Source organism: Bos indicus, chromosome 17 (genome assembly GCF_029378745.1).
Source record: "Bos indicus isolate NIAB-ARS_2022 breed Sahiwal x Tharparkar chromosome 17, NIAB-ARS_B.indTharparkar_mat_pri_1.0, whole genome shotgun sequence".
Classification (NCBI taxonomy): domain Eukaryota; kingdom Metazoa; phylum Chordata; class Mammalia; order Artiodactyla; family Bovidae; genus Bos; species Bos indicus.
In genome coordinates this window covers 66,880,319-66,894,528 of record NC_091776.1, presented here as the reverse complement: position 1 = coordinate 66,894,528, position 14,210 = coordinate 66,880,319, and positions in this window count along the sequence as shown.

Below are 14,210 nucleotides of genomic sequence, written 5' to 3'. Positions count from 1 at the left end.
TACACTCACTGTTGCTGTAGTCTCAGGGGCCCAGGGACCAGCATCAACCTCTGAGTTGAATCCTGCCTTCCTTGCCTTCCAGCGGTGTGTCCCTCAGCTACTTACTTAACCTCTCCAAACCTCAGCTGTCACGGATGTAAGGCTGAGGGGAATAAAAATTACCCACCTCCTAGCAGTCATGGAAATTAAAATGTGACCATATATATAAAGTGCTTGGAAAATTGCCTGGCAGGACACGTATTTGCTGCTATCATTAGACGACAAGGTGGGAAAATGTCCATGGGGAGGGTCGGGGTACACATCATGAGAAATGCTCTGCTGTTAAAATCTCCCAGATCTGTGTGGCTTTGCTTTTTCCTAACAGCTAGTTATGCCTCAGAAACTTGTGCTTTGGTTTCTCCATCTGCAGAATGAGAGCAATAATAATCTATGAAAGGAAGAAAGCTGGATTGTTTTAAAAAAAAAAAAAGGTTACCCTAAGTGTTTCGGAGATAACTAATAACTATTCCTTGATGTTTTAAGAGAGCACAGAAGATGATTAATTCACACTTGTTCCCATCTGCCCCTCAGCCCCCTGCTCCCTGCTCACCAAGAGTGTTCTAGTTTGGGAGGGTGACGGTCCTCTCCTCCCTGGGGCATGCCTTTGGGCAGAACTTCTCCAGATGCGCTCAGCTCTGAGACTGAGCCCTGTGGGCACCTGTGTCTCTTGAGTGCACAGACCGGACACACAGGGAAAAGCGGTGGCATGCTGTCACTTGTCCCTGTAGGGACCACAGGCCCTGGTTTTAGATATAGGATGACAATGTTAGAGCTAGATAATGATTTTTGTCCCCATTTTGCAGATGGGGAGACTGAGGCTGGGGGGGGGTGTCTTATAGCCATTGAGAAGATGCAGAGCTGCATTGATCTTCAATATAGGAGAACTCCAGTTTGGAACACAGCTTTGACAGTGAATGTTTTTCTTTTCAAAATGCCAGCTGCCTTTGAGAAACGTTTCATGCCGGGCCAGGATGAAGTCTTTCCAAGAGCTGCCGTCTAGAGAGCAGAGCCCTGGACTGGGGTTGGCAGATGGGCTTGCGGGTGTTAGGAAGTCAGAAGGGGAATGCAGGATGCTAAAAGTCTTGTTGAGCCCTGTGCATGGGAGAATGTAGCCTGTCCAGGAGAGACTGGCCGGGGCCATCCATTCAGTAAGGTCAGACACCCAGGGCTCCCACCACACCGTCTCTCTGTGCACCCTCATGATGACACAACACGAGGGGTGGATTTAGTCCCTATTCATGTATTTTCTCAATAAACCCAGAGAGAACACTTAGCATTTGACAGCTCTTGTGCTTTCCAGACATTAGGTCATTTCATCCTGGTTGGATCAATCCTTATAGTATAATAGTAATACCATTACAGTAACAGGTATAACTATTATCCCCATTTCACAGATGCATTAACTGAGGCCTTGAGAGTGAAGTCCTCGGTCAAGGTCATCCACGGTTAATGAACCACAAACAGCTCCGCCTACCCCACCCGCACCACCCCCCACCCCCACCCCACGCCAGCATCTCCATCCGAACCACCACATGCTGTTCTGTGTGGCTTCCCACGATCGGAAGGAAACTCATTCCATGTTGACTTCGCTTCCGCTTTCATTTTCTTCCAACTTCATCAAGGAGAAAGCTTCAACTCGATGTCGATCTGTCTCTAACACCTCTCCAATGCTTACTAATATTTTTTAACAAAGAGAGAGCGAGTCTCGGGCTCCTTGCCTTCCCGGCAACCGAGTTTAATGGGAAGCGTTGTTAAGGTGGTTACATCCGGAATGAAATTTACAAAGACGACCCTTTGTAGAAATGGATTCTAAGTGATTCAGAGACTTGGCTCAGGACCTCAGAAAAGGCAGGTCACTCAGCAGGAACTAAAAAATAAAAAAAATAAAAAAAAAAGAAAAATAAAAAAATTGGTCTTTTGACCCCCTGCCATCTTGAGCTTTTTCAATCCAATTCAATTCCCAAACGATTCGGCAAACAGCTTGAGAGAGGCAAGCGAGAGCCGTAAGGATGTGCGGACCCGGTGAGAATCCTAAATGGGACAGAAATGGACTGTATCATGGTTTTATTTTAACTGGGCGAACGATCCCTTGCGCTCTCCTTCTCTGCCCTCAGTCACTTGAGCCCGAAAGGGTTACAATCCCAAGAAGGGCCTTTTTTTTTTTTCCGTAAGCACAAAGAACTAATATTAGCAGATTGGGGTTTCTGTAAATATTCATTGTAATCTGTGACTTGGTGAGCATCGAATTCCACCCTCCCGAGTGCTGCACATTTATAACTTGTGAATTCATAAATATTTACGAATTCACACAATCATCACTGACAAATTATTTCATCTGACAGCTCCACACAGGCTCTGCCTGGTTTCGTGAAATTCTGATCAAATCTCGCGTAAACTTCCCGGGTGACAGGCAGAGACTGAGCACGGCAAAAAAAAAGAAAAAAAATCACCACCAGATCCTACAGATCCCAGCGGGTTCGTGACCGATATTTACAACCACCACCTCCGCCACCCGGGAGAGAGAGAGTTTTGTTGTCTGATGGGCCGCCAGATGTTCTCAACCCCTGTACATATATTTATGGCAACACATCTTTGAGGGCATCAAAGAATGAGCCCTTGTTGGGAGGGATGCAAGGGTGAAAAGAGACCAGGCTGGGGGCTGGCCGGGCTGGGCTGGAATCTGGAGTCGGCGGGTGGTTTCTGTGTGGTTGTCACCAGGTTTGCTGTCCTTGCCGAACTCAATTTCTTAGCTTCAAATTTGGGAGCATATTACTAAAAGTGGAAACACAACAAGGCTGTTGTCACAATTGTGGACACTGCCCGTGAAACCCCGGGTCCACGTCCTGCCACAGAGCAAGGGGATTCAATAAGTCCTGGCTTTCTTATCACTGTTGCAAATCGTCGTTTGAATAATCACGGTCTCTGGCATGACCACGCTGTCAGTGATTTTTAACCCAGAAGTGGTTCTGCTCCCCAACCCTTTTCCTATTTGTCATCTAAACATACTTGTCAGGGACGTTTCTGTGTGCGGTTTTCATTTTTGACCCCTCCCCACCCCCCAGAAAGAAAGGATGTACTGCTCCACCTGGACTGCAGGTCACTCTAAGTGTTTATCTACCCCTTAGAGTTCTTCTTCCACTTACCCTCCTTTTGCATGAGCAAGAAACAACTTGCTTCCCTCCTCCCTTCCTCTCTGATTCAGTGGTTGAATGGCCCTGGTAAAAATGAGTTTACCTCCAGATGAGTGGGAATAAATCCCTGCCATCATTCCACGGGGCTGAGTCAGGCTGCTCCAAGCCATGTATGGGCAAGAAAATCCGATTTTGGTGACAGGAGCCGGGCCTGCCTTCTGCTCTGTCTGACGCAGGCCAATCTATTAACAGAGATTATGGGATTTCATTGGGGCTTCCCAGGTGGCTCAGTCGCAAAGAATCTGCCTGCCAATGCAGGAGACACGGGAGGTGCGGTTTCGATCCCTGGGTCGGGAAGATCTTCTGGGGTAGAAAATGGCAACCCACTCCAGTATTCTTGCCTGGAGAATCCTATGGACAGAGGAGCCTGGTGGGCTGTAGTCCATGGGGTCACAAAGAGACGGACATGACAAAGCACACAGGTACACACAGCTTTCATTGACTCAATGCCAGGCACAGTATTCCCACAGGGGCAGTTATAGAGGCTAAAAGCTATCCCCTGGCTGAAGACTCCCTGCCAGCTTCCCCTAGCATCCCAGCAAGCCCTGCCCCTCCCACACTGCCCTCCAACTGCTCCGGACGCCTACTGTTACTTGAACATACCCAAGCTCACACCCACCCCAGGGCCTTTGCACTTCCGGTTCCTTCTGCCTGAATGCCCTCCTGCCTCTCAATCTCCAAGGACCTGACTCCTTCTTGTCACCAAGGTCTCCTCCTTCACCATCTTTTCAGAGAACCCTTCCTGACCCCCTGCTTAGAGGCATCACTTTTCATGAAATCATCCTCTTTTTTCACTAACCCTATATGGTTTTCTTCAAAGCACGTATTCACGGAAACCATCTCATTCCTTTTCTTTCTTCTTTTCCACCGCCCTCCACTCACCGTGAGTCCCCCCAGGAAGAAGCTTCTCTGTTACCCTCAGCTGTATCCCTATGACCCAGAGCAGCACCCGGCACACGTGAAGCATTCAAGAAATTTCCATTTGGCTGAACAAGTAAATGCATGTGGTTACAGAGAGGACAGTCACAGGATGCAAACCAGATGACAGGCGAACTCTAGGCTCCACCTCACGCTTGGGCAACGTAAACCTGGATGAGCCTCAATTTCTCCATCTGTAAAATGGGCGGAGTAATTGGACATCTTTCATAGCATGGAGGGACTTTCGAGACCCCAGACACATAAACAGTCTAGCTCTTCCCATGGGGAAGAGTCTCTGACGACTATTTAGTGGTTCAGATGAACACAATGTAGCTGATGGAGCCCCCCATTTTGAGAAGCATGGAGACTGAAAAGACTTCCTTTGGGGTCTTCCAAGGAAGCCCACACCCCCTAGAGCCCACGCTCTGCAACTAGAGAAAGCCTGTGGCCCACGGTGAAGACCCAACATGGCCAAAAATAAATAAATGAAATTTTAAAAATAATAAAGTACATGAATTTAAACAAAAAAACCAACTGCATTTGTTTTAGCCCCTCCGACCTTTCCTTCCAGGTCAGACTTCCAGTACCTTCCATCTGTATTTCTGGGGATACCCTGAACTATTTTGAGAAAACAAGCTTGCATTTTAACTGCAGGAGCAGGGCCCCCATGGGCATGGAGGTAAGGGCAGAGTGATGTTGCCAGAGAGAGGCTGACAACAGGAATGAAGACAACATTCTGTAAAAATCCCACCGAGTTGAAGTTTTGCAGCATGAACTTTCCAACTGCAAAGTCTCCACCCGGGGTGTGTTTAGTGTCGCATCTAAGTACAAGGACACGTGAGTGTGTATACATGCTTGCACACGCGCACATACACACGTTTCACAGTTGCTTTCAACAGAAATTAAGGGGGGGGAAAAAAAAAGATTTGTTTCTTTCTGAACTTTCACAGTTTCAACATCTGCCTGTTTGGGTAAATTTGACAAGGATGATCTCTTTTGTCTTCTCTCTCCTTTATGATTTTTTTTCTTTTCCCTCCCAAACCCAGAAATTCCGTGAGAAGTGTTTTTTAAGAGTGCTCGCTGACAAGTGTACACATGCCGTCCGCAGCCAGGGAGCAAGCGGTACAGTCGCTAACTCGCGAGACAGGAGCTAGATTACAATCATAAATAAATGATTTGCTGTCTCCTTGCATTCAGACTTGTAGCTTTTAAAGTGTGCCTGTCATCGCGGAATCAGATTTAGTCAAATGCTGTGTAACTACAAAATTATCCTATCCTTACCTTTTTATTCTCCCTATAATGGACAGTTAAATTGGATTTTCAAATTTGAAGTGCATATGTTTTTCAAATCCCCAGAGGCTGTCTATTTTTTCATTTCTAAAGCAACTCGCTAATGTTTATCATTACCACACAGAAATATTACAATTCTTAAGGGGCGCCTTACAAAATCAGCGCGGGAGAAATGTGCTTTATCGTCTCAAAATGAAACCAATTTCTCAGCTGATTTGCAATTTATTTACATGTTAGCATTTGATTTCCGGCTGATTTATAACCCCCCACGGCTCCGTCTCGGGGGTTTATTTAGAAAGCAGACGATGGTGGTCGGGGGAGGCGGCTGTGGCGCTCGGGTACCATGGACCTCTCCTTCCCCCTCAGGGAGCTGGCGATGCCGGTCTTGAGTCTCTTGGTTTTGTTCTATCTCCAGTGAATTCAGCGTCCCAGCCAGTGCAAATACACAGGGTACTAGGCTCAGCCACTGCATGGAGATGAGACGCCGAAAGACAGCCTTTCCAAAAGAATCCATTGCCTCCTCTGTTCTGAGCAGGGATCTGGGTAGAAGAAGGGGAGAAGATGGCTGGGAAACAGAGGGCTTGCATCCCTCGGCTCATTCGCAAAGCTCTAATGGCAACTGCAGTATCAGATTCAGAGAAGTATTAGAGTGGACAGTGGGGAGTTTACTGGAGTTTGTTGCTTCATCTGTCTGACCATTTGTCCACGGATTCATTCTTTCCTCCATCCATCCATCCAACCCTTCATCCTTCTAACCATTCACACATCCATTCCTCCCTAACTCCCCCCCAGTCCATCCCTCCATCCATCCATCTATCCACTCATCTACCCACCCGCTCATTACCCACCCACATACCCACCTACCCAACTATCCATCCATCCATCTAACATACGCTGATATAGACATCAAGACAAATGCTGTGGTTACAAAGATGTCTAAGAAACTGACATTGTCCTCGCAAAGCTCATGGTTAAGTGAAGGAGACAAACAGGTTCCTCCTCCCTGGGTCATCATGAAGCTCAAATTATTTTATACATGTAAGAATGCTTAATAAACAGTAAATCATCTTAAAAATATAACCTACAGGTGGAATCACGTTAGAAAACGGGCCCTGCTTCCTTCTAGCTGTGGAACCACGGGCAAATAACTTTATCTCACCAAGCCATGATTTTCTTGTCTATAAAATGGCAGAAAGGGGTAATAATTATTATGATGTCTACTTGGCAGGGATATGGGGAGGATTTGATGAGACAGATAACCCATATCAAATGCTCAGCGTCATGCTGGGGCCAAAGTGAGCACTTCTTCTTACTATTATGATTGTTACATATTATTGTATTATTACATATTAATGTATATTATTATATACAGGAAGAAAGAGTCAGTATGTCTGAGAAGATGCGAAAAGATGCTACAGCAGAAATGACTTCTGAAGTGGGTTTGTGGAGTGGGCAAGTTTTTTCTCAGGAGCCAAAAGGAATGGCGTTTCTAGCAGGGAGAGCAGCGTGCACAGAAGTCTTGTGGCTTGAGGATTCACCCGAAAATTCTACAGAAGGAGAGGGACCTGTGGCTGGAGCTCGGAACCCGTGGGGCCGAGAGGAGGAAGCGCCTTTGCATGTTCGGATGCAGCTTGGGTTTTGTCCTGGTGGGGTCGGGGGTGGGGGAACAGGCAGCCATTGGAAGCTCTTTATCAAGGGCATGGCCCCCCTGAGCAGCACCTCAGGAAGCTCTGCTGTGCAGAGAAGAAATCTGCACACAGGAAGCCCAGGGCCCGGACTAGGGGAATAGCTCCCTGAGAGCACAGAAGATTGGACCCCGCACACTGGTGCCGGGCTCGTGAGGAGGGGCGGATTCAAGAGGTGGGTCTTTAAGTAGAATCAGCCAGGACTTGGGGACCAGCTGGAGAAAAGAGGAGGAATAATGAGGGTTTCACTGGCATCCACATGAGCACCCTATCGGAGGCAGAATCTCTGGGACTGAGATGAATCTTGCTCCTCACTTTGCTTGTATCTGCCCATGCCATGCAGAGTTTCTCTGAATACATTTGCATGCATTTATGCTACAGGCAGCCAGTGCTCACTCCTGCAAAAGGAGCATCTCTCTCTCTCTCACTCTCTCTTCCCTTTTCACTCCTTCCCTCCCTCCCTCCCTCTCTAAATGTGTGCTCACATCCAGCATGATTCCCCTTCTGGGCAGAAAGTCAGGAGTCAGGAACTTCCCGGGACTTCCTGAGTGAACTTGGATGCATCCTGTATCTCTCCTGGCTTCAAACAGGATAATGTCGTTATCTCTGGGGACTCTAACTCTAGGATCCTGGGGAGAGCGTGGGCTGACAGAGGTCTAGTCCCCTGATGTATGCAATGCGTCCAATTAGGACAATTGATTTTGTAACAGAAAATCTGATTCACGTTAGCTCAAAAATGAAGGGTCCTGGATTCGTGAAGCAGAAAAGTTGGAGATTTCAGGTTCTGGGTGAAACCTGGTCCAGCAGTTCAGTGACGTCACCGTGAAGAACACCATTATTTTCTGTCATCTGTCTCTCACAGAGTCATTCTAAGTCCAATTACCCCCAGGCTCCTTGCAGAGCTCATAACCATCTGCTCTTGTGTTCCTGCTCAGTGAGGAGGAAAGGGAGTGTCTTAGCCCCCCAAAGTCCTGAGATCCACTCTGATTGGAGAGCTCAGTTCCCACGCCCACCTCTGAGCCAATCACTTTGGTCAGGCAGAGGGGCATCTGATAGCCTCTTCCTGGGTTACATGCTCCTGCCCCTAATTGTGGTGACTTGAGCATCTCCATACAGAAGAACCAGGGCTTTCTGGGAAAGTGTGGATGCTGGGACAGAACCAGAACATGCCCAGGACACACATCATTGAAGAGAACTTTCTTCCCTCTTCATTCCCAAGGAGAGAGGTTCAGTTCAGTTCAGTTGCTCAGTCGTGTCCGACTCTTTGCGACCCCATGGACTGCAGCACGCCAGGCTTCCCTGTCTATCACCAACTCCCGGAGCCTACTCAAACTCATGTCCATCGTGTTGGTGATGCCATCCAAACATCTCATCCTCTGTCATCCCCTTCTCCTCCCACCTTCAATCCCAGCACAGGGTCTTTTCCAGTGAATTGGTTCTTTGCATCAGGCGGCCAAAGTATTGGAGTTTCAGCTTCAACATCAGTCCTTCCAATGAACACCCAGGACTGATCTCCTTCAGAATGGACTGGTTGGATCTCCTTGCAGTCCAAAGGAACCCTCAAGAGTCTTCTCCAACACCACAGTTCAAAAGCATCAATTCTTCAGCGCTCAGCTTTCTTTATAGTCCAAGTCTCACATCCATACGTGACTACTGGAAAAACCATAGCTTTGACTAGACGGATCAACAAAGGAGAGAGGCGATAGCTTCAAAAACAGACGTGGTCTCTGAAAACGTCCTGGCTATCCATGTGAAGTGCGTGGAAAAACTCAAAGAGTACTGCTGGACCCAGTGACTTTAAGTATCCAAGGTACAGCTGCTTATGAGGAGACAAAGAGGGTCAGGGTCCCTTCCAATGATCTAGGCTTTGTAGTGTCCACTTGATGGCCCAGTCCAGACCACCCGGGACTCCCTCCATCAGCCACAGGCATCAACCATCCTATGCTGGAGAGTTGGAGTGCCAGATGGGAGTACCCTAGGAATTGGGGAGGATGAAACAGATTCAAAGTTGATTGTATTAGACAGGATAGGTCAGATTTGTTGCAGTAACAAACAATCCCCCAAACCTTAGTGACCTAACAAAGCTGTGCTTATTTCTCATTCTCACTAAGTTCATGGTGAGTTTGAGAGGCTCTCCGGGAGCTGTCCACAAAACAAGTCAGTAATCCAGGGAGCTTCGATCTTACGGCACCTCCATAGCACGTGTGCTTGGCAGCGGGGGAAAAAAAAAGAGTGGAGAACCGTTCTTAATTTCTCCTGCCTGGAAGTCATACACATTCCCTCTGCTCGACCATGCCCACCTTCAAGTAATTTTCCCATGTTCCCTACAGGAGCTGTGAATTTGGAGATAACAAGGGAGAAGTAAAACTGTCTTTCGAGAGGTAAAGGGTTGGCCCCTCACTCGGGCTCACCTTCGCGTTCCCCCGCCAAAGGTCAGAAGGAGAAACCGTTATTATCTGCTCTCAACCAGGTGTTCTGGATTAAAGGATGAGCTGCCTTCTAGCAGTTCACGTTCAACTTGGGGAGACAGGGCCAATCATTTTTTTAAAAAATGGGGGTGGTGGGAGAGCGACAGGGAGGAAAGTAATTTTAGAACTTGCTTCCTGAGTTTATTGTGAGGATAAAAAAGCAGATGAAGCATATGACATCCTTGGCAAGTCGCCCGGTGGGAATAAGAGCTCTATAAATACTCGCTATTATTGCCATTTTACAGATGAGGCGATCAAGGCTCCTGGTGGTGGAATGACTCTCTTGAGGTTATCCAGGGATGGTCACCCTGTGATTGGGTAATGCAGAGTCCTCTGTCAGCCATCTTGCCCTTGACCTCATTCACATGAGAAAACTCTTCCTCTGCCTTTCTCATTCAAAGCCTGTTAAGCATTTCCTGACCAGCTCTGGGCACCAGGTCCTCTAATTAGTGTGGAGGGAGGCCGACCCTGATGGATCCAAAGGTGAGATGCTCTGCTACGAGCTGGCTTCTTCATCCAAGTTTGGATCCTGCTGTGACCCCCTCCCCCACCCCCACCTTGTGGGTAGCCACTGCTTAATGGTAACATTTGTCACTTCAAGGTAACGGGAGAAGCACTGTCCTACTTCATGACCAAGACTATCTCAGGAATTCATCACACCAAGATGCCAACATTCTAAGGTGTTGTATCCCATCTTTTTAAGACCCCCACTATTTCTCAGTTCTAGGATTCTGGATTCAACCAGTACTGGCCACGAGAACTTCCTACAACAGTGGAAATATTCTGTATCAGTACCATCCAACACGGGCTTCCCTGGGGCTCAGTGGTAAAGAATCTACCTGCCAATGCAGAAGATGTGGGTTTGATTCCTGGGTCGGGAAGATCCCCTGGAGAAGAAAACGGCAACTCACTCCAGTATTCTTGCCTGGGAAATCTCATGGACAGAGGAGCCAGGGGGGCTAGAATCTGTGGGGTCACAGAAGAGGCAGACACGACTTCAGCTATCCAGCAGGGCAGGCATTGAGCACCGAGACGCGGCTTGTGGAAAGGAGGAGCTGAAGTTTAATTTTATTTAATTGTAATTCATTTGAGTCTAAGCAGCCACATGTGGCCAGTGGCGACTGTATTGGGAACCAGAAGTTGAAATCGTCTTAATCCAACTGTCTCTGTGTTTTGGTTCCTGTTTGCCCACAAGAAGCACAGCTGAAGAAATTCTCAACAGCACCACACACCCAGTTTGGGTCACTTAATCTGGAATTCAGTAAAAGAAACGGGACTCTTAGGGGTATCCTTCAGATAAAAGATGTTACCTCACAGTAAGCATCCTTTAGCTCTCAGGAACAGCCAAGGGCTGTTTCTTGCTCATTCTGTGTTCATCTCCAGTTGGCAAGAAGCCTGCTCACCATACCCCTCTGGGTATCCAGTCTAACGGGACGTCACCTTCTTAAAAGCTGCTGATCAGAGTGCCAAAGGGGAAACTGAGCTACGAGGGGTCTGGTGTTGGTTATTATATCTGCCCAGAACTGACAAACATCAGTCCTTCCCCCAGTTCACCGGCCAGCACCATTCACATGCCCTAAGCCCACTGCACAGATGCAGAAAGTGTAACCCCACGTATTTTGGAAGCGAGGGAAACCAGAACTGCTAGGTCATCTACACTAATGATTACATTGTATACAAGGCTCAAAACCCCAGATAGTCATGGAAGGAAAGTACCACGTTAGGAGAAAAAAAAGCAACCTGGGATACTTCAAAGAGTCCTGGACTCGGAGTCGAGACAAAGACCCAGTTCCTGGGGCTGGTACTTGTTTACTCTGTGATCCTCAACGTGCAGCTCCTTCTCCCTGGGCATCTAACATTTTTATATTTTGAAAATAATTGAATATATATAATAATTCAATATACAATATCTGTAACATGTATCTATCACACACACACAGGACCACAGGGCTTATTGTGACTTTATAGTTACTATCCTTTTCTTTATTGTTGGTTTGTCGGCTCAATCATGTCTGAATTTTTGCAACCCCATGGACTACAGCATGCCAGGCTTCCCTGTCCTTCACTATCTCCCAGAGTTTGCTCAAACTCATGTCCAGTGAGTCAGTGATGCCATCCAACCATCTCCTCCTCTGCCATCACTTTTTCCTCCTGCCCTCGATCTTTCCCAGTATCAGGGATTTTTCTAATGAGTCAGCTCTTTGCATCAGGTGGCTGAAGTACTGGAGCTTTAGCTTCAGCATCAGTCCTTCCAATGAATATTCAGGGTTGATTTTCTTTAGGACTGACTGGTTCTATGCCTAATTAAACAAAAACTCTGGATCCCTGGGTTAATATTTGTGCTTTGGGCTACAATTGGCCACACATATCCAATCACCTCTTCTATCTAGACAAGATTTATTTTTCAGAGGATAAGGAATAACTTTCCCAATTGAAAGACTACATTTTCTACCTTTCTTGCATGTAAGATGGCCATGTGACAGCTTCAGACTAAAAATTTGTCAGTAGATGTTGTTGTTGGGTGTATCTTCCAGAAAAGCTCCCTTTGTAAAGGAGGCAATCTGAGCTATCACTTTTCATCTGCAGACTCTCCCTTTCTTCTAGTCTGAATGGTGGGTGTGATGGCTGGAACTCCAGCAGTCATTTTGAGAGCATTCAGATGCAAGTCACACTTCAAAGATGGTAGCACAACAGCTAGAGAGAGCCTGAATCTCTGAGGGCATCATGGAGCTACTATTCTTCTGACTTCATTTACATGAAGAAGAAGTAATTCTCTACCATGATGATGTCATTTATATTTGGATTTTCAATTATGTCTGATCAATTCCTGATGATAAAACATTGCAAAAATTGATTGTTTTATTGATGACCAAGAAGTGGCTCTCCTCCAGGTCTGAAAAGGAGAATATGGACCTTGGAACCACATAGACCTGAGTTCCCATTCCACTGTTCAGCTGTGTGACCTGAGGCAGGGGACTTAGCCTCTCTGAATTCAAGTTTCCTCATTTCTAGAACAGAGATGTTAACAAAGTTCCCCTTCCTCACATGCACAGATTGTATACATGGATGCATGAGACAATATCCATAGAATTCTTATTGCCTGGCACATAGTAGGTGTTAAAGCAGCAACAATCGTAATAGCTTACATTATTTTGCACTGATTCTGTGCCTTGTGGTGTTCTAAGAGCTTTACATGCACCAACTCATTTCATCCTCACTAAACCCCAGGAGGGCGTATTTCATCATCCTCATTTTACAGATAAGGGAACTAAAACAATAAAGTATGTGTTGAAAAATGATTTGAATATCATGCTGAATAAATGATTGAGGACTCCAGGGGTCCCTGAATATCAGCCACTTGCTGCCTCCACGGCCTCTGTCACATCTCACTGTGACCTTATTCACCAATACTATTATTGACTTAATATTTTTCAAGTTAATTTTAGATAGACTCACTTTTAAAAATATATTCTCACTCTAAGCAATAAAATATGCCTGGAACCACTGCAGATACATATATATATATACACTTCACAAAGCATATGGTACTACCTACTAGAGCTAAACACACATTTATGCGATATGTTCATGTGCTATAGTTTGGCCCAGCAATTCCAGTCCTGGATATATAAACTATAGGGAAAAAATGCTCGTAACCACCCAAAGACACAAGATAGAATTTTATAGCAGCTCCTTATTCGGATAACTCAAACGCTCATCAGTAGTACAATGGTGATATACATTGTGATATATTCATTCAATGGAATACTACTCAACAGTACAAAGTACAAACTCCTGATTCAGGCAACAGGATGAAGACATAACACGAGGGGAAAGTTTGATACCAAGGGGTAAATCTATTTGTTTGAGGTTCAGAAGTGGGACAAAAGATACAGAGGTCAGGACAGAGGTTACATCAGGGCAAGTGTTAACAGGAAGGAACACGAGGGTCCTCCCTGGGGGTCTGGAAATGGCCTGCATCTTGAGCTGGGCGGTGGGCGTGCACGTGTAAAATTTAATTGAGTTCTTAGCTGCATCTTGGTGCCCTTTATTATAATTAAGTTACACCTCAATAAAAAGTCTATTAAAATTTGTTCAAAAGGATCAAGTGAGTCATGGGGCTGCATGCAATCATCCCACCCACGGGGAAGCAGAGTGTTCCCCACAAGAGGCAGAATGTTCTTGGTAAATGTCAACTCAACAGGAGACATGGTGGCCCCCCGGAACCAATACCTACAGGAGAACGAGCCACTTCTGTGCCACATCCCCGGTCATCCTCAGGTTCCCAGAAGAGGACTGGGCTCTTGGCCGCCGAACTCTCTGTCCCAAGGTTCTGCTGGTTACAACCCAGCTCCTGACCTAGCAGCTGCCAGCTCTTGCTGCTTCCCCCTTGACACTGGCTCTTGTTCAATCTGCCTCTTTCTCCCTCCCCGGCTTCATTATCTTGCAGCAAACTTCCAATGAGGGTGTTTGCTTTGGCCACTGTTAAAACTGAAGCACATCCTGGCCTACAAGGGGAATCTTCTCCTTTGCGGAGCCCAGTGGGTGGAGAAGCAAAGGAGGAGGAAGGGAAGGTGGAAGACGGGGAGGTAGGATCTTGATGCATACCACGCCACTTT